Here is a 22944-nt window from a genome sequence, read left to right on the forward strand (position 1 = left end):
CTGTCAGTCTAAAAAAGTGAGAACTTAAACAAAGAACTGTAAACTTAGAAATGCCGTAAGTGAGCAGTATAATTTCTCTTTCAAGGGAAGATGATTAAGGCTGCATGAAAGATGAAGTATGAAAAATGCATTGGAATGCCTTTTAAAAGAGGCTGTCAGAAAGTGTGGTGTGTCTTGGATTATGTTCACTCAAGAACTGTCAAGGGCAAGAAGTTTAATAGCATAAAAGCACTTAGAAAAAACCCAGAAGTTCTGGGCTTTGAGAGCAAAATACTCCACCAGGGTGTCTATTAGCAACAGGCAGGGCTCAAAGGGTTTGTCTCAACCCTCAAAATATGACTGCATAAAGAAGTACAGCTTAATCACTCAATATTCTTCTGCAACACATTTTAAAGCACCATTTACACTCCCGACGTTTTTATATTGTTGATTACTATCCATCTATGTAAATTTTAAAAATCAGAATTATTAAAATGCACATGATTAATGATGGAACTGTAGCTTGCTGCTGGATGAAGCCTTCATTGTACATGAGTGAAAAGCAAGATTCAAAACAATACTCCCAGAGTTCAGATAGTCTAGCACTTTTTGGGTGGAAGTGAGATACTTATATTTTCCTGCAGTGTTGCTATAACATGCAAAAGACACTCTCACCTCAACCATAATCATATTTTAGTGCCCCAGCTGTAACTATGAGGAAGTTGCTTACAAGTATAATATCATGTGAGAAAAGTATCATCACCTGCAAGTCCTTGAATGGCCTTTCATCCCTTTTTCTAAATTGAAGAAACACTTCTGATTTTATGAGTCATTAAAACAGATTTAATTAGCTAACTACATTAAAACTAAGTTTCTTTCATGTAGTTTGCTTTCCAAAATCTTCTTTTCTCATATTTTTTCATATTTTCCATATCTTTATTTTTTTCCCATGGAAATTTACTTGGTAAAAAAATATTAACTATATCCTAAGATTATAACTGAATTCACTTCCTGGTGAAAGTTACTATCTCACATTTGTGGAATATTAACTTGAAAGAGGCAGGAACGCAAAATGTGAAGTTTGTTTCCCTACAACGTACAGCCAATGTATGCTAATGGCCATTATTTTACTTTTCCACTTAATCAAGCTATAATAACAATACTCAATACAAGTCTATCATCTTGGGCACATGTTTTCAGTTATCTGCAGAAAGAGCAGATAGACATTCATCTCTTGATCCTGCAGCTATGCTAGCCCTTTTCCATGAAAACTTTCCAGAGTTCCTGCCAAAAGCAATTGTGCAGGTGAAGGTGATCAGAGTTTACCAACTTTACTTGGGCAAATAGAAATTTTACCCATTTTTCACAGCCTGGGAAACAAAACCTGTGAGTTTATCTACCTTTTTTTGCACTAAGATACCAGTTTCCCAGTATATCCTCACCAGCCCTAGCAATAGTGAACAGCTGAAGTGGACCATGTACCTTTTTAGCAATTGTCTTTGTGAATACTGTGTTTCCTGACCTGCCTTAGTATACACCAGTAATTAAACTGCCAGCGGACCACTTGTAATATCTGCAACGTTTAATAAGGAAACAGTCGAAGGTGGATAGAAGATATCTTAACAAATTTTGAGTTATTTTTGTAGTGATGGAGGACATATTTTTCCAACTCTTGAGTCAAAATTAATCACATTATTTTGTCTGCAGCTCTGCTTAGCATTCCTTTACAATCCAGGTATCCCTGTGGGAAACTTACACACAGATTGTCTCCTGCTCCTCAAACTCATGAGGAGAGCAATTCCAATATACCACTTGTATAAAAAGTCAAACTTTGTCATGGAAAGGGAAGAAATTTTGTATTTCTATTACAAATGATCCTTGACCGTCTAGGTTTAGTTTTGAGACAGACTGAGGAACTGCTTCACAGTGGGGTCCTTTTGTGCCAGCTTTCCTCCAGGGATCCTGCCCATCCACTGTGTTTGCCCCCCCTGTTGTGTGGGGCAGCAAGACCCACAAGGCCCACAGCAAATACTCTTCAGTAATGCTCTGGAAAGTAAGGAGGGTGGACCTTCAGGATACAAGTTTCATTTGCTTTAGGGGGAGCATAACAGAAAAAATAATTGATTTGTTCACTGACTTACACTGTGTCAGCCAGGAATTGGTAACACTGGGTCATCTTGAAATATTGACATTCCAAACTATTTTCCACAGTATTTCCAAGATTCAATGGGTTCAAATGGGATTTGTATGTGTCCATTAGCAATTAAGTGAGGAAAAATAGTGCCTTGATGAGGAATCCAATCCCATCACTAATGAGTGTTTCTTCTGAAAACTTGTGAACCTCCTCAGGCAAGGCTGCCTTTGGAAGAGTGATTGATATCCTTTGATGGACTAAGATCTTAAAAATTGGGTGTCATTCAAATTTGGTAATCTGGAATTGTGTTTTCCTGGGGTAGATATTAACATATCTTGTTCTTGAAAATGTTCCTCTCATTTTACTGTGTTGTTTTCAGTACATTATAAAAGAACTTTTACATTCTGCATTAAATAGAGACTAACTTAACAATGTTCTTCAGTCTGAAATTTATGTGTTTGGTTCTTTAGGACTGTCTGAACTATGAAAGAAAACTTGCATTGCATGTGTATGATATGTATTGGTAAATTCATGCTTTGTGAACTAGGTGTGTGTTAACACTCTGGGTATTAAAGAGCTTGTCTTCTACAAATAAAAAAAAAAAAAGATGAAACCAAAGTTTCAAACAATATGGAGTTTCCTGAAACAAGTTAAAGTTCCAAATTGATGCATTTTGTGTGACAATTCCATTAAAAGAATAGCAATGACAGTGGTTTTGCCACCACTGACTGATTATCAGGGGAAAGAATGAAAGAAAAAGAAAACATACATGAAATATGTCAGTTATGTCAAAGACTGACTAAGAGATATGCAAATTCTATCTTTTCTGAAGTAAGCACTGAAAATTTTATAAAATAGGACAAAATTATAGTTAAGACATTCTTCTTAGTACCAAATAATTTATTTGAAATCATTGTTATTTTTATCCTATGATACACTATGCAAAATTGCCATCTCTTCCTCTGTATTACCAGTTACTAGAAATATTTTGTCAATTGCAGTATCCATTTCTCTCTTATTTTAATTCCCTTCTTAAATATTCATGCAGCCATAGTCCCATAACCTTTTTACTAAGAAGACTCCTGTATGCCTGCGTGTTGATATCAAAAGGAAACAACACTGAGATATGAAGTTTTTCTAGCTCCTTCAAAAGTTCTCTCTATAATTTTAATTTATTATAGTCTTTTGATGTCTATTTGTACATGCATGGCTGCAAAAGTACCATGGTAAAGCTGACAGGCTACTATCAACACACTGTGTTATAAGCAAATCTTCTTGATCACTTTATCCAAATGATCTGATATTACTCTTAGAAAAAGAATAAATAAAATAAAATAGTGATGAACAGTATGAAAGTACTAAATAATAAAAGCAAATAACATCATTTAAAACTGCCTTAGACCTTAGGATTGGGCTGGGATTCAAAATCCCTTCAGAAAACCATCTTTCTTAGTGTCAGAGCTTGTTTTCCAGCTCATCACATTAATAGCTGTGAGAGAATATATATATATATATATATGACCGCCTCACAATATTTCTCTCTGTACTGGTCATTTAGCAGAGCAATAAGCTCATTTACCAAGAGAGAGGATTAAAACAAGGCTGATGGCTCACTCTTTCTGCAGAGAAGTAATTAAAAAATATTCAGACAATTCCTAATTTTATGCAGCCTGTAATAAGAACATTTAATTATATTTTCTGCATTTATTGAAAAGCATTAATGAATATGACTCGAGATGACATTTTCAGGAAAGGTGGAACAGAACAAGAACAAGAACAAGAAAAGGTCCATTCTCTGTAAAAAGACATTAGTTCATAAGTAGTTTCAGCAAAGAGAACAGGTTTTCCATTCTTGTCCTGAGAAGTGGGTCAGAATCATCACTGATGAACTAAACTCCACAGCCCAACTACCTTGCATCACAAAATGTATCTGAAATTTTTACACTGTCTAAGTTACTTGATTTCTTTCTATATTTGAGCTGGAAATTCAACAGGGGAAGCCACACTCAGAGAGCTAGCTGGGGCTTCTGGGTGTCATAAAGCTCGTGTGCTGGAAGGAATGAGGACAAAAGGCAGGACAGTTTCAAAAAGCTCCAGAAAGCTCAGAAAAAAACCAAAATCATATTGGAAAAATGTACATAAGTAGAGCATAATTTCAACTACTCAGGACAGGCAGAGTTATGAAAACTGACACAAACACCTAACCTATCTGTGGACACAGAACTTCATGGATCTTGTGGGTTTTGCAGCTTCCTTTTATACAGCAGTGGCTTCCAAAGATATATTTTTTGAGTACAGCGAAGTGGCAGAGTTTGGTCTCTTGCCATGAAGTCAAGTTGCATACTTTGACCATATCCACACCATTATGCTTGCCTACCGTCCCACAAAGGGCTCCATGCACACTGTCTGGGTGCAGAGCAAGTGCTGGCTTATCTGCCCCTGACCCACACAGGGGAACATCCTAACAGGCTGGCACAACTGGGACCTTGTGCGTAAGCCCATGACTTTTCCCTGCTTGATACAGCTTGTGTGTAAATTTACTCTGAGGTACTTTACTGCTGTATATATTTCCATTTACTTCACTGGAATTACCCAGGCAAATAAACTCATATCATGCCATAAAAGTTTTTAGAATTATGACCTATGTGTATCTTATAAACAGATGGTAGATTATTAGCAGTTATCTTCCAGTGCCTCACAGTGTGGGGAAGACATTGTGCACTTTGGTGTTGTCAGTCCTCTTGCAGTTTACCAGAGTTTTCAAATCTAGCATTTTATATTCGTCATTTAAACTGTGGAATGAATTAGAAGGGGCTGGGAGGAAGAAAGAATTCTTTATTGAAGAAAATATAAGTGGAAAAAAATCATATAAAAAGAAATAGATAAAGGATATCTAAATAGAAATGTAAAAGGAGAGAAAAACCATCTGGGAGGCTGACTAATCAGGGACTTCACATTAAACAGTCAGGCAGGCAATCAATCACACTGGATAAAATTCATGAGGTTGGTAATCCTTTCCTATATAACCACCAAACAGCATAATTCATTAATAGAGTGTAAGTACCATCCCCAGCTATTAACTAATTCACTCCATAGTCTAGGTGAAATGTAATACCTGAGTTCAGTTTACCAAACCCTGCAAAAAGCTATGCTGCAATTTTTACTTACACCTAAACAGGTTATAACTGTGTTTTCTTGTTATGTTCTGTTTCTACAGCTCTTGTAGCAATTGCTGTGACCACTACTCTAATGCTTGTGCTATGGTTGCCCTTAGAAATTCCTATTCAGATTTGGCTCAGTGGTATTCGTAAGCAGACAGAAGGCAAGAGACAATCCCCAAACCATTAAAACTTTATAAGCTGAGGAGACGTGCCAGGCAAAGGCAAGAAGCAAGGAAGAACTATAGTAATTTTAAAATGAGTGCCTAAGTTTCAAAAAGAAGAGATTACATCTCTACCAGTCAAAACCAAAATACATTCAAATGTCAAGGTCCCAGAAATAGCTACATATGCAGCCATGGAATTAGTGCAAACAATTACATTGATAAATACAATGGATTTGTGCAGGGAACACATTTAAAGCACAGAGACTCTGCTTTACCAGAAACCAGATTTTAAGAGTTATGATCAGAAACTCAGAAGACAATAAGATAAGCCTGGGTGGCAAAAATCATTCATATGCTGTGTTCTCCCTACAGTTCAGCTCTGGCATGTTAACAGTGCTCTTACAGCAACAGCTGGAGAGGTAGGTACTCTAAACCACTCCAAACCAGAATGTACCCCTTATTCCCTCAGTCCCTCCATACAGAGGCATACTGGATCCTCAGCACGGAGCACCGGGTGAAAGCTGGATCCAGGAAGGGTGAAGGAGGGAGCCGGAGCCATGCACTGCCTCCCCTGCACCCGAGGCTGGGAAGCACAGAGGCCCCAGCACTGCTGGCAGACTCCCTTCAGGTAATAGCAAAGGGGCAGAAAGTGACACAAGACAGCAAAAACAACTGCTGCCAGATGGTTTATGGTACAACCCTCCCCCTTCTTTCATCTCCCAGACTTACAGAGCTGCTGGGAATGGAGGGGGCAGGGAAGAAGATGAGACTGTGGGTGGGAGGCTCACTCAGAAGAGTCTGGGAGTCACTGATGCAATGAATTCTTCTAAGTAACAAAGCATAAAAAGAAAGGTTATCTTCAAAAATCACTAAGTAAATAAATTTTAAACTGAGAATAAATATAATAAATCCACAGACAATTCAACAGCAAGGGGAAAATGTTTGTCAATTTTTTTTCTCATCAATAATTTTTCTGGAAGTGTTCAATACAGATACTTTGGCAAATAGCATTATCTTTAGGCAGCAAGATAAATCAGACAATGTTTGTCTTTTTCTAAGATTGGCTCTGCAAATTCCTCTAATTTACAAGTATTGGAGAAATCTTAATATTTTATTATTAAAGCAAGCCAAAGGTCCTGTACTATACTTTTTAGACTATGCGGGCTGATCCTTTCTATCAGAGGAATAATTTAAGTAAAAAAATTATACATCATGCTGTCATTTTTACATTTCATTTGACAACAGAAATGAGAAATGTGAGTGTGCCCCTTTGAAATCTCTCCCTAAAAATTCAGGTTACAAAGAAAGTGAGGGTCTCTGCATTAAATTTTACTTTCTTGTCCTTTTAAAGTAGGACTTTGAACCCCCTAAAGTAAGAAATGGGCTGCTTTTCCAGCCTAGATAGTGATGGATTTGTAGGGATGGATGTAGTTGTGCGTGCAGAAACACACACAGTCTCAATTTTGTTCATTTTCCAACAAGAGGATTCAGAGCAGCTCCCACAGGCTCCCGCTCCCTGTCCTCTGCATCAGTGTGCTCTGCCCCAGTGTAAGGGAGCCCCTGCTGCTTCTCTCCAGCTGCATTCAGGTTGAAGCCTGAAAGCCTTCCTGCAATAGCAGAGGAATACTATTAAGATTTTTCTCATGAAAAATGCATTGTGTAAAAAATCTGAAAAGCTTCATATTTGCTGCAGTTAAAGCCCCAGACAGGAAGATTTTCAAATCCCAGACAGGAGTTCTGGTGCAAAGAAGCCAGGATGCTTAGTGGCAGATCAGTCTGGTCCAAGTCCCTGATGTTGAGAGAGGCTGAAGGAGACATCACAACCCACTCACCAGGCAAGTGAACTCACCCCTCAGTTCTGCTTGTCTGTATCCCAAGAGTTGTGGGAAGCTCTTATGGCTATTCCCTGCCATTGGAGCAATCATTTTTAGAAAACTGGACAAAACACTTCCTGAGGCAGATGAACCAGGCTGTCACATGCTGTATTTCCTCACAGTTTGTCATCCAAGCAGTTATGGAGTGGTTTGTTTGTGGGTTAAAATTAGGAGCCATATACTCAAGTGCCAGGGCTTTTTAAAACACTGTTTCTGTTTCCAAGGAAGTAAACAAGAAATGCCCTCTTCAGTACCTCAGCTTGTTGGAACTGGCATGAGTGACAAGCAGCAAAAGCCTGGGCTAGCACATGGCAAATACAGAAACATCTTTTTGGATTTGAAGAGACCAAAGTGTTTACTGCTCTTTTATGAGGATAAATATCAAAATCAAGAAGCTGATAAATAACTTCTGAAGGAGGCATTCAATGTTCCTGAAAGTGCTGTGGTTAAGTGTGTTTCAGAGCAATTTTTCTTCTACTCAGGTGGTTTATTTATTAAAAGGCACCACAGCTACACCAATCATTTATTTACTAGTTCATGCATTGACCAAGCCCTTTGTTGAGTTGCACTTCATCTTTTCAGCACTGGCAAAAGAGCTTAGCATGTTTTTGCTGTACCTGTCCAGAGAAAACATCCCAGTTAAGTCATCACTTTTCATAAACACTACTTGGAACATACCTGTCCAATCAGCTTCCCAGGCACAGGTTGGCAGATACTGCAAGGCTATTTTGTGTATTTCTAAAAATGCTGAAAAATCTGTAACATAGACATTGTGGGCAGTCCTCTGAAATAATGAAGGTTTATATATTTTTATATACATATATATGTAATGTATATATGTTTATTTCCATTTAAGCATTAGAGACTCCTGCAAACCTTAGGCTGTAGCAGGATGGCTGACATTTCAACAAGCTCTAAACTTTCTGACAGGCTCTCAGCTGTGAAACTTTTGGACATCTGGGAGACTGTTCTGGAAAGTATCCATGCTACCTTTCTCTGTTCCTCCTCTCCTCCCTGGGACCATCTGTGCTAGAAGAAGAGTGGTAATCCAGGTGAATCTTCACAAATCCATGGGGAACGTACAGCACACATACATGTGAGTGTGACAGAAGCTAGCAGAGCTCTCCTGTAGCCTCTTACAGCCTCTTTTCCCCATTCTTACCAGCAGAGCTGCCTCTGCCAATTTCTTTCTATCAGCCTTCAAGCCTGCATGGATGGCAGTCTTAAATCTGTCCTTAGACAGCCAAGTGCTTTCACAAATTTCAGCCCAAATTATTTCCACAGCACATGCACAAACATTGCAGCAGAGTAGAGAAATAAACCACTTTTTCCTTGACCCAGAGATCTCCAGAGACTCTTGCACATCCTTCCTTGCTCAGAACTATGCCTCAGGCTTTGGTGAATGTTCCCTTCTAAAATTTTATGTATGCCTGCTATACTTAAAATTATCTTGAAGTGAGAGAATTTCCTATTTAATGGATAACCCCCCAAGTTTCTCTGAGATCAAAAAATGGAATATAGAGAAGGAATGCAGTTCCCACAGCATGCAACAGCATCAGAAAAGTGTTAACTCCAAAGGGCATTTGTCTGCTCAGCACTCAGTGCCTCCTGGCCCAGCATTGTTGGAGCAAAGGCCTTACAGACAGGCTCGGTACAGAGCTCTGCCCTGCTTCACCGGGGCTGGCAGGAACACACCTAAGGCAGAGCTCTTTGGATCCTCTTACCCTGGTGCATCCTCTCGTGCTGTTTCAGAATTCAGGACTGGCTACAAAACCCACCCTAAGCAGAGGGCAGCTTCCTGCTGAGCACTTTGCTAGTGCAGCAGCCCAAACAGCAGCAATGAAAGTCACTCTTTTTTGGAGTCAGAACACTCACACAAGTTATAGTCACAGCAGCCACTGCAATGTAAATGTGCATTTTGGGGTTAGCACTGCCCAAAGTCACTGTGTGCTATTCCTCTCTTCCATACGCCTCTGTGGGGATGGTTACAAGTAATCTCTTTCAAGAGGTAGTCTTCTCTTCAAAATCATTTTGGCTCACTGACTCATTCCTTCCTTGGATGATTTGATGATTCAGACTCAGAGCAAGGGAAATAAAATATATCCATTAAAATGGCTTTTTTTTTTTTTTTTTTTTTTTAGGATAAAGTGGAGACTCCAGCTCCACAAAAACAGACTGATTTTCTTTTCCTTGAAATATTCATGAATGTTCAAAGGAAGGATCAGACTGAATGCCCTGGAAACTGAAGCAATTCTTTTTCTGTATAAAATGAGCTTCTACATCACAGTAAAAGGGGTTTCAGTAATCAAGTGATAGCTTGCAACTAAATAGGACCTGATTAGCTATAAAATCTGGTCCAGATGAAGCTGGGAGCACATCTACTGTTTTATTCCTGCCATTCCTACAAGCAGACATTGGATCATCAATTCTGTATTCTGATGCAAAAATGTAGAAAAAATATACGGTTTGTAAAGTGTCAGTTACAGAGGACAATTGTTAATCTTGATACTACAGGCTAGTTTTCAGCAATGATTTGAAAGGGATAACATATGCACATGGGATACCTCAGACAAGGGAATCTCTAAGTACTGAACAATTTTCCAGGGAAAAAATTCCAGAAATTATCTGACTCACTCACCCTGTTTGGCACTGTGGAAATATTTTTTAGGTTTAGTGATGCAGCACAGCCCAGTTGATAGGAAATTGTCCATTGCTTCACATGAAGGTGTGAATCTTCTAGCACTGAACTTAGGTCAGCTTTATTAAAAATCTCGGGGTCAATGTCTGCCGGACACCTTGCTCACATTCCCTACTCATAGGGAAGGGCGCAGATTGGGGTGAGTTAATGTGACAAAATCATGGCATAAGTTACAACTTCTGATGTACTAAAATGTTCCAATGTGAATGAAAGTCTTCAGGGACTCCGACAAGGGCTACAGAGAGACTATTCCTAAATGCAATAACCGGTAGTACAGATGAGTAGTTTGGCATTCTTGAAAGCTGGTGCTTGAATTGGTCTCCAAAGCTTGTGTAGCTGGAAGTTCAGGCCTGCTTCAAAGGAAAACAATTTTTTAATCACCCTGTGTAGGGTTGTTTACAATCCTTTTCCTTGCCTCCCACATGATATATTCCTTCACACTATGTGCAGATCCTACGTGGGTGGAGACAATAAAAGCAAACAAACCATGAAATCTTGTTGAGTTCACAAACATCTTTCCAGTATTGTCCTGAACCTTGTGAGACATCATCACAGAGCTCCTGTTCTGACACTGCAGCTATACACCTCTGGAGTAAAAGACTGAAAACTCGTCTCCTGTGTTTCTTGAGTGCTACATAGATTTCAGACTTTCTCCCAAATCAGAATATGTGAGTCAAATTCTGTCTTTGTATGCAATGCTGCAATTGAAGGAGTCATGGCAAAACAAGTAAGCAGCTTTTCCAATGAATTCTAAAGTGGACATAATTTATTAGAAAAATTAAAATAGTAATTCAGTAATCAAAAGCTATGTGAGTTTCTGCCATTCATATAAATGAAAGAAGACCTTACACAGTCTTAGCCATACTGGCATAAATATCCAATTCTTCCTGGTGAAAATCTGCCTTTTACATGCATGTGATTTTGCCAGAAGACCTGATGCTCCAGCCTTCCCAACAGCATTGCCTGGGACAGCACTTCAAGTCTCATGCCATGCCCACCTAGCTGTGCTGTCCCATTCCCTCCTTCCCCACGTGTGCTCCTCACTGAGGCTTCAGTGCTTTTAGACTGCAAGTTAATTTAGCTTAGGGAAGAATTGCTTTACTGGGACAAGAAGAAGTTTTATTTAGTTCAACAACCGGCTCTAGCCAAAAGTGAATGTTTATCAAAATTTGCAAAACTCCAACAAACACATGGTGGTAATTCATCAGAATACTTCCTAGCCTTCAGGGGCTTCATCAGATAGATACGGTGTCTCATATGCAATAGCTCTTCATGGACTTCTCTTGAATTTTTTGAATTATTTTTTGGAAACTTGAAATATCTGGAACATCCTATGACAGAACTACTACACAGATTAAACTCATGCTGGGTGACAAATCACTCCCTTTATTCTAAACCTATCATATTAGATTAATTTATCATATTAAATGCTAGTAAAACCTAGCATTTATTAGGTTATAGATTTCTATTGTATTTTTCCTTTCATTTGCTTGGGTTTTTTTGTGGACTGAAGAATCCTAATTTATTTGCTCCTTTCATGGAAGCCACTGCATAATTTTGAACATTCTCATGACTTGCCTCTGGATCATTTCCAATGGTATTGTGTATTTTTGAGCTGGGAAGAGCAGACTTCTACACAGTTGTCATGGTTTGACATGGGAGGCATGGAATTTTTTTATACAATGGTATCATGGTATTTTGTTCTTTTCTGTTTCCTAGCAATTCTTAACATTTTATTTGGGGGTTTTACTTGGTTGGTTGGTTCTTCAATTAGTTCTGAGCATCAAGCTGATCTTTTCACACAGCTGTATACTACAGCCCCAAGAGCTTCTAGAAGAGTCTGTTTTAATGACAATATGGTAATGACCACAGTGAGATGCTGGGGGTCTAGGGTTTCTGTTGGTCTCTCAAGTACAAATTAGTGGTTTCCACTCAGCAATGACATATACATGAGGTGGGATGCTACATAAAATAGAAAAGAATCTGAAAAGACACATATTTTTTTCACTTTGCATCTGAAAATCATGTCATATATATCTACTGTATATGCAGCTTGTATATACATCCTTCTTCTTCAAGCAAAAAAACAGCATGAGAAATTTGTACTTTTTCTAAGTTCCACAGACAATCCAGATTTCTAGATTTGGAAGAAAATGTTTTTACTCTTGTCAAATATGTTGCTATGTAGCAAATTCAGATATGTTATCTGAAACATATTTTTAAGGCAAGAAAATGATTGGATTATAAAATACCACAATTCTACACATAATCTGCTTTTTCTTTCCTTAGAAGAGGAAAAATACTTTTCAAAGTAGCCAGGGAAACATTAGCGTTTAAAGTAACTGCATGCAGCTATAATATATATAGCAATGCATCTATTCCTAATGGATTGAATAGCCTCTGTGGTAATCCATTACCCGTCATTACTGAACACTTAAAATCAAGAAGCAGTCTAAGATTTTAAATGGATCATTAAACTCCTTCAACAGAAGCAACTGAATGCAACAAATAATTACTTATCTGATTATTATCTCACAACAGAGGAGATAGTACGCAAGTTATCAAACACTGAATTGCTTTTATACACAATGCAGTTAGCATGTCATTCCAACAAATGTTTGGCTCGCTACAATATTTCAAAGCAGAGGACACAGTCTTCTGGTGTTGTGGATCACAGATCCTCTTTGATGTCCTATAGCTATTCTTGCAGGGCAGCTCAGAAATTGTTCCTTTTTAATCCATTCTGATTAATGCCACCAAATGAGTTTTCCTGACACTGGCAATTTTGCTCTTCTGGGGAATGATTGAAGAGGATGGGCTTTCATCCCAGCACAGCAAATCACTGGCAGCCCAGTGCAACAAAGAGTCAACCACCTTCTTCAGCAAATGAGACAAAACTGTAACTTGTTTTCTTTTAATTAACTCCTCCCTAGATTGCTCCAGGCCCTCCTGGCACCCCTCAGCTCCGAGACAATAGCAGGGCTCCCAGCTGGAGTAAGATTTTGGAGCACTCAAGTTTCCTGGGAGTAGCCATGCTCTGCGTGAGTCAGGTCACGCTTTTCTCACGCTGTCTGAGAACACTTTTGGAGGGAGTGACTGTGGGCACAAGGCAAGTTGAGCGTATGGGCAGCCTTTTAAACAGACTCAGCATGCTTGTGAGCCAGGTTGGCTGGCAAAGATAACACATCAGCAACCCACGGGCTCCTCCACTGTTCATAATGAATTCCTTCCTCTGGGTTTTGCTTTCTGCTGATTACTTTCTTGGTTTCTGAGTTTAGCATTACTGCCCCAGGGCTCTGGATTCTGTTCATTTGAGTCCCTGTGTGGCCTTGGTTGCTCTTTTCCACACAGTGTACTCCTAGACCATGGTGCAAACTGCAGGGCTCATGAATGACCCTTTAATGCACAAGCTGCCCTGTTCATGTCTCCATGAACAACCACAAGAGCATTGCAGCGGTGCCAGAGTTGGGTCCAGACAGTCCTGTGGTCAAGACTTCAGCACAGGCTGCTGCTGGGGAGGCCTTGTACACATGGGATCACTGTGCACATGCAGAGGCTTCTGCACACAGTATAGAGGAGGTTAATGCAGACAGGGAACTGCTTCCTGGGGACTGACACCAGCCCATATTGAACAAAAATGCATGAGGGACTTCCAGGAAGGAAGTGAAGCTAGGTACTGGAGTACAATATGTGTGCCCCTAGAAAATTCACACAAAGGATGGAAAATATGCTTATATGGATTTAAACTTATACAAGATATTTTAAAGAACCTTTACCTTTTATCAGTAGGTAAAGTAGGCTGATACTTAATGTTGGACTGGATCTGCCATTCAGTGCAGAGAAGGGATTGAGCAGGCAGTCTGTTGGGACATGCACCACCAGAGGTGAATAAATCAGATTTTGGACAAAGTTTTAATCATTGGTTTTTAGTGGTGCAAACTCATCTCCCTCTCTCTCTGAGGTGACACTGTTAAAGATTAAAACAAAAACAGATGCCCAAATGAAAGGATAATGTAGATCTTGTTCAGATAAGAAAATGTACTGCTTGTTTTACATAGAGTATGTTCAGCAAGTGTGATGAATTCGTCCCACACATATAGATTCAGGTGTCTGAATCTGCTTCTGGAGGTGCATTTCTCCTCATATTGATGAGAAGGAGAACCCAGAAAATCAGCTTATGCTAATTCATTTTAGTGTCTAATTAATTTCAGAACTCTATATTTAGGTGAGATCCCTTCCACAGAATATAATATAAAATCCAGTTAAGTTAATGTTTATTTTCCCTGGGCTTTAGAACATCAAATAGAAACCGTTGTAACAGCTAAAATCTTATTGTCACATGTAAAGCGTGGGCTTCCATGGAATCAATGTGCAATTATCAGAACAGCACAACAATTTCAGAGCAACACATTCTTGGAAACTGGTCAAAACACAAAGTCTACAGGAACGTGTCACCCTTGTATTCAGGTGACAGAGCAGTTCCTTCTCAAAACACCCACTAAAATCACACCTGCAAATTAGGCTAAGTATTGTAAATAGAATACAGGATGATCTAACAAGTGATGAAGACTATAAGCTTGATAGCAGTGGCAATATCAAGATTATATTAAAATGTAATAGTTCTTATATTCAAGTTGCTCACACACAGTAGGAAAAAATAATGTTCTCAAAACAATGCTCTCTTTGGAATGCCAACACATGAATATTAATATTAACAACAGCTGAGGCAGCAATTAGAAAAAGATCAGAGAAGAACATCAGTTTTTTCTAAAGGCAGTGGAAAGCCAGGCAGGAACATGGTGCTTATGCACATCCAGTGGCCCTCCACACAAGTTAGTGTCTTTCCTGGAATCCCAGTGCATTTGCCTCACTCCAGATTGAGACATGTCCTATCAATCAAATGGGCTTGTCAAGTCAAATCTGTATCACAAAATGTCTGTACAGTAGATTGAAAAAACTAAATTTAACCTACATAGGTATAAAAAACCACATCAGTGAACATGTGCATGGAGAACATGTTTTCAAATTGTCTACTGAGAATCATCTCATGCCCAGCTTTACAAAAGAAGTGGTAGAGTTAGGGTGGTCAAGTGCTGGTTGAGGAAGGCATTTGGAAGTTTAAAGATGTAAATCAAAGTTAGGACAAAAAGGGTTTTTTTGGGTCATTTAGCAGCTGTGTTTCTGTAGCACAGATGGCTTTAAAAAATAAGGCAATTTATCAGAGTGAAATGAAACTTTAATTAGATAATCAAGTTCTACATTCCCAGTATTAACTTGTAAGTACTTGAATATGCACAGATATGTGAGTTGCTTGAATAAGACTGCAGGATTCAAAAGCTGGAATCAGTCCACCACTTTGAAATCTGACAGTCTGAAGGACTAGTTTTATTTTGGATTATTTGCCCTTCTCAGTTTGGTGAAGAATTATGAATTATGTACTATCTTTTAAGTTCCTGATCAACAGCTCATTAGGGACAAAAAAAAAAAAAAAGGAAAAGACTCTGAGGTAAGGTATGTAATGTATCAGCACAGAATTATAGGAAAAATTTAACTTGGAAGGGAACTATGGAGAGCTCTCTTTCAGATCCTTACTCAAAGATGTTTCCTTGAGGTCTTGTACAGTCACATTAAAAGCTCTGAGGAGGAAAATTCTGAAGTCTCTCTTCATAACCTATTACAATACTTTAATTCTCTCTCTCTTTAAATAGTGTAAAATACAGCTATACAGGAAAAAAAAACATTTTTTTTTCCTGTATATCTAGGTAAAATTTACCTTGCTACAGCTTTCTGCATGGCATCTTGTCCATTCATTGTGTACTTCTAAGGACAGAATATCTATGTCTTCTCCATACCATCCCTCAAGTTGGGTCCTGTCCTGATTAAAGACATCTCTAGCTCAGGATGACTTTCTGAAGATGGAAGATCATCTTCAGCAGAACAGGAAGATTATCTTCAGCAGAACTAACACTCTTCTTTCTGAGCAAGCACCAGACAGTTCCAAAGTGCAACACAGGCTAACTTCTCCACCTCACTGATGACTGACTGGCCAATAAATAATCAATTAACACTCTTTAGCAATGTATATCCTGCTTGCAAAATGTCTTTGTGCACAGTAAAAATACCTGTACAAACCCGCAATCACAGTAAAAGGGGTTGCATGGATAGTTTGACTGATATTAAGAAGCTCCAGAAGTGTTTTCATTTACCAAAAAATATTTTTAAAAAAATTATGAATTGCCACAAACTCAGGTGTTTACTTTTTATCTGGGCCAATAGCAAAAACAGATGTGTGCAAATAATGTCAGTGTCCGCAGAATCTTTGCAGACAATTTCAAAGGATTTTGTTTTGTTTAAGGCTTAATGGGTGGTTGGCAGTTTGGGGTTATTTCTCACTATCTTCTTCTACAGTTCACCTGTGTGCCAGCAAAACTCTCCTAAATTTGGTAGGTGATCAAAGAAGTGTGGTAGATGCTACAAGACATGAACACACAAGGCTGTGGAAGAGCAATGCCTTGCCATGACACACGTAGGGCTACTCTGCAGTAAGAAGGTGGCCTAAGCCAGGCTTCCTGCCCAGCCAGCACTCAGAGATCTCCTGGGCACAGGGTTGCCAGCAGCTCCTTCTGGAGTCCTAATCCCTTCTTGCTGCCAAGAGTTGAGACAACTTATCTCTGTTTATGGAACAGAGTTCATGCCTAAGCAACAACAAAATGTTTTTACAGCTCAATTCAATATGTCATCTCAAAGATGTCTTGCTGTTCTGACCTTTCCTTGTAGAAACGTGATGCCATGGGAAATTATGACCACCTCATCACTTCCTCAGGGAGTCTAGTTTTGCTGGTGATAGGTGTTTCTGCTTCGTACACTCTTCATCGTTAGAGGAATCAGTTGGAAAGAAAAGGATTTTCTTTTAATCACGTAAATACTAGTTAGCAAACTGTCACCATTCAGTGATGAGTTTTGGCATTTTTTATGATAGCTTAATGTGATTAATTTTCCTACTTTAAAATGTTGCAAATTTCTAAGTTGTTTTGGGGTCTAACCTCAAAAACATCTGTATCTCTTTGGGAATGGATCAGCCTCACATTTTTCATATCAGTTTAGCTTTATAATGGGTTATGTACATTATTTAGATAAAAACTATGAATAAAGACATGTATTAGAGTACTACAGACTCAGTGAAATGCAACATTTTCTTGAGTGAAACAAGACATACTTGCAGTATCATTAGAGAACAATTTTTAGCAATATATTTAATAACTTCCCAAAACAAAAAAACACAGGCATGTAAGCTGGCATTTCGCCAGGTCAAGACTAATAATCATTGCTGTTATTCCAAGTACAAGTGCATTAATGAGCACAAGTTGCCATTCACTTGATTTTCATGCAGTTCCCTCATCATAAAATTATTTTTCAATCTACAGAGAGTTTGCTGCTTTAAGGACAAGTTCACAAGGCAGTTTATGCCTCCCGTAAACACAGACTGAGCAAGAGAGCATAATAAAACTTGTTAATAGCAAGACTAAATGAAACAGCAGAACACTGTGGAGCTTTTTAATGTCCAAAACAGCAGTGTGAGAGTGTCTAGCTGACTACCCTTGAGAATAAAGTCAGTCATAAGCAGCTTTCCCTTTGCTTACCAAGAAATTGGTTTAGAGGACCTGTGTTTCCCTTTCGCCAGCTGTTGGCAAAACAGGTAGTCTTCTGGCAGGTGACACACTAAATGTCAAAATCTTCCACTCAGTTGAGGACAAGCTGGAGTGACTTTCATCAGTCTACTTAACAACTTCTTCATTATAGAGTGCTTCCCTACTTGATATTTTATATATTTTGTATCTCATAATTTGTAACTCACTCCTTGAATGTATATATTTAGGCGAGAGAGAGGTGTATGCTGTTCCATCTTAATGATAGCAAAATGACAATTAAACTAATTGAAATATTAAATGTGGGAATTTTTTTTAATATAAAAGGACATCAGGCTGTAGATAGTTTGTGAAGGTTAATACCCACAATACCAACATACAAGAGTACAAACAGATAATTCAGTAAATGAAAGATGTAACAAAACTGTACATATCTAGATATGTTTTTGTGCCTAACACTGAAATTGCTTATTGTGTTCTCATTTCAGGGTTTTATTCAGGATAGAAAACCACATTTGAGCATTCCGGGATTTTTAATCAGTTTCATGTAGGCAATCAGTAAAGATGATATATTTACGTAAGCCCAGTTTGTCACTTTTATCTAGGTTTTTAATATACTACAGAGGCCTTGGAACAAGTCATTGTAGCACTTGCATGTTATAAGAGAAAGAGATTAATATAAAAATTAAATAAGCTTTATTTCTATTTAAAACTGGATCAAGCAAAGAGAAAAGGAAACAGAAAATATAACCCTTCAAGTACTAGGTTAATTTAAACCCTCTCACAATGGTCCTTTTCAGGCACTTTCTCAAGCATCCTGCATTTCTACAGCCCTTACCCAGGTTCCAAACTCTACAGCTGCTCAAGCTATCTTGCAATATGCCTTAAAGACCTGCAGAACTGATTTAGTGGATGATGTCCCTGCCGATGCAGGGGGTTTGGAACCAGATGATCTCTAAGGTCCCTTTCAACCCAAACCATCTCTTATTTTTGATCAGGATTCACTGAGAGAATTTGACTCTGCAGCCAAACAGACAATGAAAGACATCAATACATCTATAATATTCTCTTTAAAATAACATGGTTGTTCAAGCAAAAAAATTCATGAGTGTGGTCTCTGGTATTGAAATTTTTAAGCCCTTACTGGAATTATTGTTCAAATTAAACCAAACATATCCATAATATCTATCTCCAAGGTGGGTAGAACAAGATGAGATACACTTTTAAAAATATTTGCATCCCAAATATTTTCCTAATTTTCTTACTGCTACAACATTCCATGCAGCAGTGCTGTGTGCTTATCATTAAAACTGTTCTGAACACAGACCACAGAAGATCAGAAATTACATTAATTCTTTCCTTTCAGTATTGCACCTCAGTGGGAATGGTTACATCAGTTTGGTGATAGCTGAACCTTTGACAAAACCCCTTGCTGAGTTGAGTAGAAAACCTCTTAAGAGCAGAGTAGAAGAGAAATAATCTACAATTTCTTTTTCATGCACACTGTAAATCATTCCTTTCTTCTTAAATGTATTATTCCCATATTCCCCCAAAGGGCTTACTAGTTATTCATATCATCATCAATAACATTGAGCATCTGGTTACAAATTATCATGCTTTGGGAATACAAATCTTATGTAAGAAATTTTGCTCAGGAAACCTTGCCTCTGCTATTAAAAAATTAATTCATAATGTTGACATATTGCTAATCATTTATGATTAGTGCTTTTTTGTTTTCCTCATTAGGTTCTGCAGTTACATTACACACATATACTTGTGTGCTTTTTCTGAAATAACTTGCTCTTTCTAGTCAGTAATTGGCTATTTAAATGAAATGTGCAAATTTAAGTTTGCTAATTGTGTTGGATTTACCTTAGATAAGGAAAATTGACTTGGCTCTGTTTTTTGTGATACCTCTAGTATAACCATGGATTTTCAGTAAATAGCACATGTTTCAATTCCAGATCTTAGCAATCTTCACCTCAAATGCATGGTAATATTGATCCTTCTTTGAGGCTGTTTTGCCCATTGTTTTCTGTCACAATCTCTAGTCATGTCACTGAAGGTAATTTTTCAGAACCATTCGCCTAATGAGATAAATTCAATGAAGTTATCTGACAATTCCACGATAATTTGAAAGGACAGGTTTTCAGAGCAGGAAAATGCCACTGCAAATGTGAAGACCACTGAGTGTCATTTAGGGGCTATTTGAAGTGCTCAGCTGTCTAAATCTAAACCTTTAAATGTATTGGTAGGGCAAAGAGGAGATGAGTCTCACTCCTCCACATGGAAAGCCAGAGGAGTTTGGAGTCTGCAGCATCACCGGAACATGAACAGGAACTAAAAACTGTACTAGGTCAGAAACTGGCCACCAAATGAGTTTGATTAAATAGCTTCACTTTGATCTTACAGATTTTTTAAATATCTTTAAATTGTATTTAATATAATTACTGAACAAAAAAAGTCTCTCCATCCTTGACAAATTAATTGCTGTGCTCTAAAGTGACAATAACACTGTTGCTAATTACAGGCGACTGTAATTTACAATTCCTGTTTGTTCCTGAGATCTTTCCTGTGGGTGTTTTCAGAGCTGATATGCAAAAACCCTGGCAAAGATCTGTTCAGAGAAAACTGGTGTTTAGCCCTACTAAGTTTGCAGCTGTCTGTATGCCAGCATCAAAGCATTGCTTTAACAAGGGAAAAAAGGACAACAGGTCTGAGTGGCAGGGTGTACTCTTCCCAGCCCTGCCAGCAGAGAGCCTGCAATGAAAAGCGCTATTATGGGGCACTTTCAAGCCAGCATTTATAATGTAACTCTGCTAGCAGTGAGTCATGTTCTCCTTTCAAATACAGAAGAACATTTTAAAAGCAACCTTACCCAAAATGCCAAAAACTCCTTGTCTGTTTACTATTCTGCTTATTGGTTTCTAATGAAGCCAGAGGGCACAGACACGTTTCCTAACTACCGAAGCTGGCATGTCCTGTGAGTCACTTACACAAAGTGCGACTTTTGCTGAGAATGTCAGGGTGAAAGGCCACAGTCCCATCTAACCATGTGCTGTGCTGGAAAAATGCATCATCTTTCTTCTTTCCAATAACGAATATTGCCCTGGCACTATTGCTGTGTGGTCAGATACAGTGTGTCCTCACAAACCTGTTCTGCACCTCCGGGGGGAAATTTGGTCACTCAGTCTGAATGATTCAACCCAACAGCACTTTCCTTTACTAATACCTTGTCTGTCAGCTTGGCTACTGGGGCAAAGTCTTTAATTAGTAAATTTTGTGCCACAGGCAGAGACTCTTTGCTAAGTCTCACCTTGGAGAGGCAGGGCCTGGTGTGTGTACCTTTACATATGAAACATTTCTGGTCAGCTTCTAAGGTTCTGACTATGCATAATCTTTGTGAAAGCAATAAGACAAGAACTTAAGCAATGCAGAAAACATGTTTTCTCATCCTCCAGTTCAAGCAAATATATGGACACTGCTTACCACAGACCAGACCTGAATATTGATCTGAAATCTGTCTCCTAGAAATGTCTGCTTTCTTGAATCAATTTACCAAGCATTCCTCAAATGTCCTTTTGCTGGCCCATTCACTGTGTTGTCCCCATGTGCAGAGATCTGAAGCTCTGTGGCATGCTTGGAGGGCTGCTGTGATAAGGAGCTGTGGAAATCCAGCAGAATCAGAGCTGCAATATGTGACTGAAAACATACAGTGGAGATAGTGGCAGGAGATAACTGGCTACCCAAGTGAAGGAACAGCACATTCATGCTGCAGCACTACACAGAATTTTTTTTGCTTCTGTTATTTTGGAATAAAAGTGTGTGTCACAATAATGATCCTCACAAATGGATTTTACTACTTCAATACCTTAGGTTAGTGCTTTAATATCCTTTTCACTCATCAGACATAAAGCTGGAACTCAGTGGCATAGCAGTGCTAATAAACAGCTTCTAGCTTAGAGATAACATTAACCCTTATTTGGTGCATCTAGAAAGTGCTACAGATTCACACACATACAAATACTTTTGCACATCAAATGTACAAAGCAAAAAAAATCTCTTAAACCATTTGATGTAAAAATTTTTAAAAGTCTAGTATAACATTCTATTTCCTGAAAAAAATTATGAACCCTGAACTTAAAGGGTGAAGTTTACATACATCTTGACTATGTATGTTAGGAGCTGCATTCAACCTGGATTTAATAATTGCTATATTGCAAATAACTAATTTTCTGAGCAAAAAAATCAAAACTTTAAAAAAATGTGTGTTAAACTGAAAGCATTTTTTCCAGGTGATGGGATGGAAAACATTTTATGGCATGGCTGCTGGACATAATAGATTTCCTTAATTTTTCCATACATGTATAATTTATAAGCATATGCAAAGAAAAGTTAATATTTCCAAGCACTCCATCCTCATCTTATTCCACAAACATATTAATTCTTTTCTATCAGGACATTCAAACAATATACTGTGACTAAAATATTAAATAACACAAGTGTGATGAGGCCTGCACTATAATCATGAGAAGACAAACTATTATCTCCTCTACATTTCACTGACAGAAATTTTACTTGAAATAATTATCTACAAGAACATGATAATTATGTGTTGGAGTGGATGTGATCAACTAAGTTCATTGTGTTTTGTTATTATTCTATTAAATTTAGGATAACAAATTTTAAGGTACACATAGAACTTTTATCAAAAAACTGACAGAATTTATTCTCAGTATCAAAATATATTCAATTACAGGAATTTTTCTCAATGAAGTTTGTAGTTGAACTGAAAGCAAAGTCTAATCAAAAGGTCGTAACTAATGTGATAATGTACACATTAAGTACATTAATGTTAAGCATGGCAGAATCTGTTAAGCATGGCAGAATCTCTTTAATGCTCTTTGGAGAGCCTATTGACTTTAATTTAAAGTAAATTCATAAAGTGTACAGAGGCAAAAAATGTCTTTCTCCTTTAGATGCACTTTAAGAAGATGCAAGCGCTATGAAATAAACCAGACTGTGGCTGCCAATTTCTGATCAACATAAAATCATATCACATCAGGTTTTTACAGTAAACTTTTAAAATCAAAGATCTCCCACTTCTCCACAGTTAAGATATCTTAACCAAGATTAAAGTGTACACATGCACACAAGGACACTCTTCTTCCTCCAGCTGGCTGAAGTAACAGGGCCTCCAGTACCATCTCCTGTCCAGGGAGAGGACACAGAGGTGATCCTTCACAATGTACTACATTATTCCCTGTACTTCACCATCTTCTAGAGAC

At 38.2% G+C, this 22944-nt stretch overlaps 1 protein-coding gene across 3 annotated transcripts in view; it reads right to left on the reverse strand.

Annotated features, from left to right (window-relative positions):
* Positions 1 to 22944, reverse strand: part of SPATA13 (spermatogenesis associated 13) — a 170920-nt gene that overhangs the window by 104777 nt on the left and 43199 nt on the right. The gene's annotated exons all lie outside the window — the stretch shown is intronic.

This window comes from Vidua macroura, chromosome 2, assembly GCF_024509145.1.
Source record: "Vidua macroura isolate BioBank_ID:100142 chromosome 2, ASM2450914v1, whole genome shotgun sequence".
Taxonomy (NCBI): Eukaryota; Metazoa; Chordata; class Aves; order Passeriformes; family Viduidae; genus Vidua; species Vidua macroura.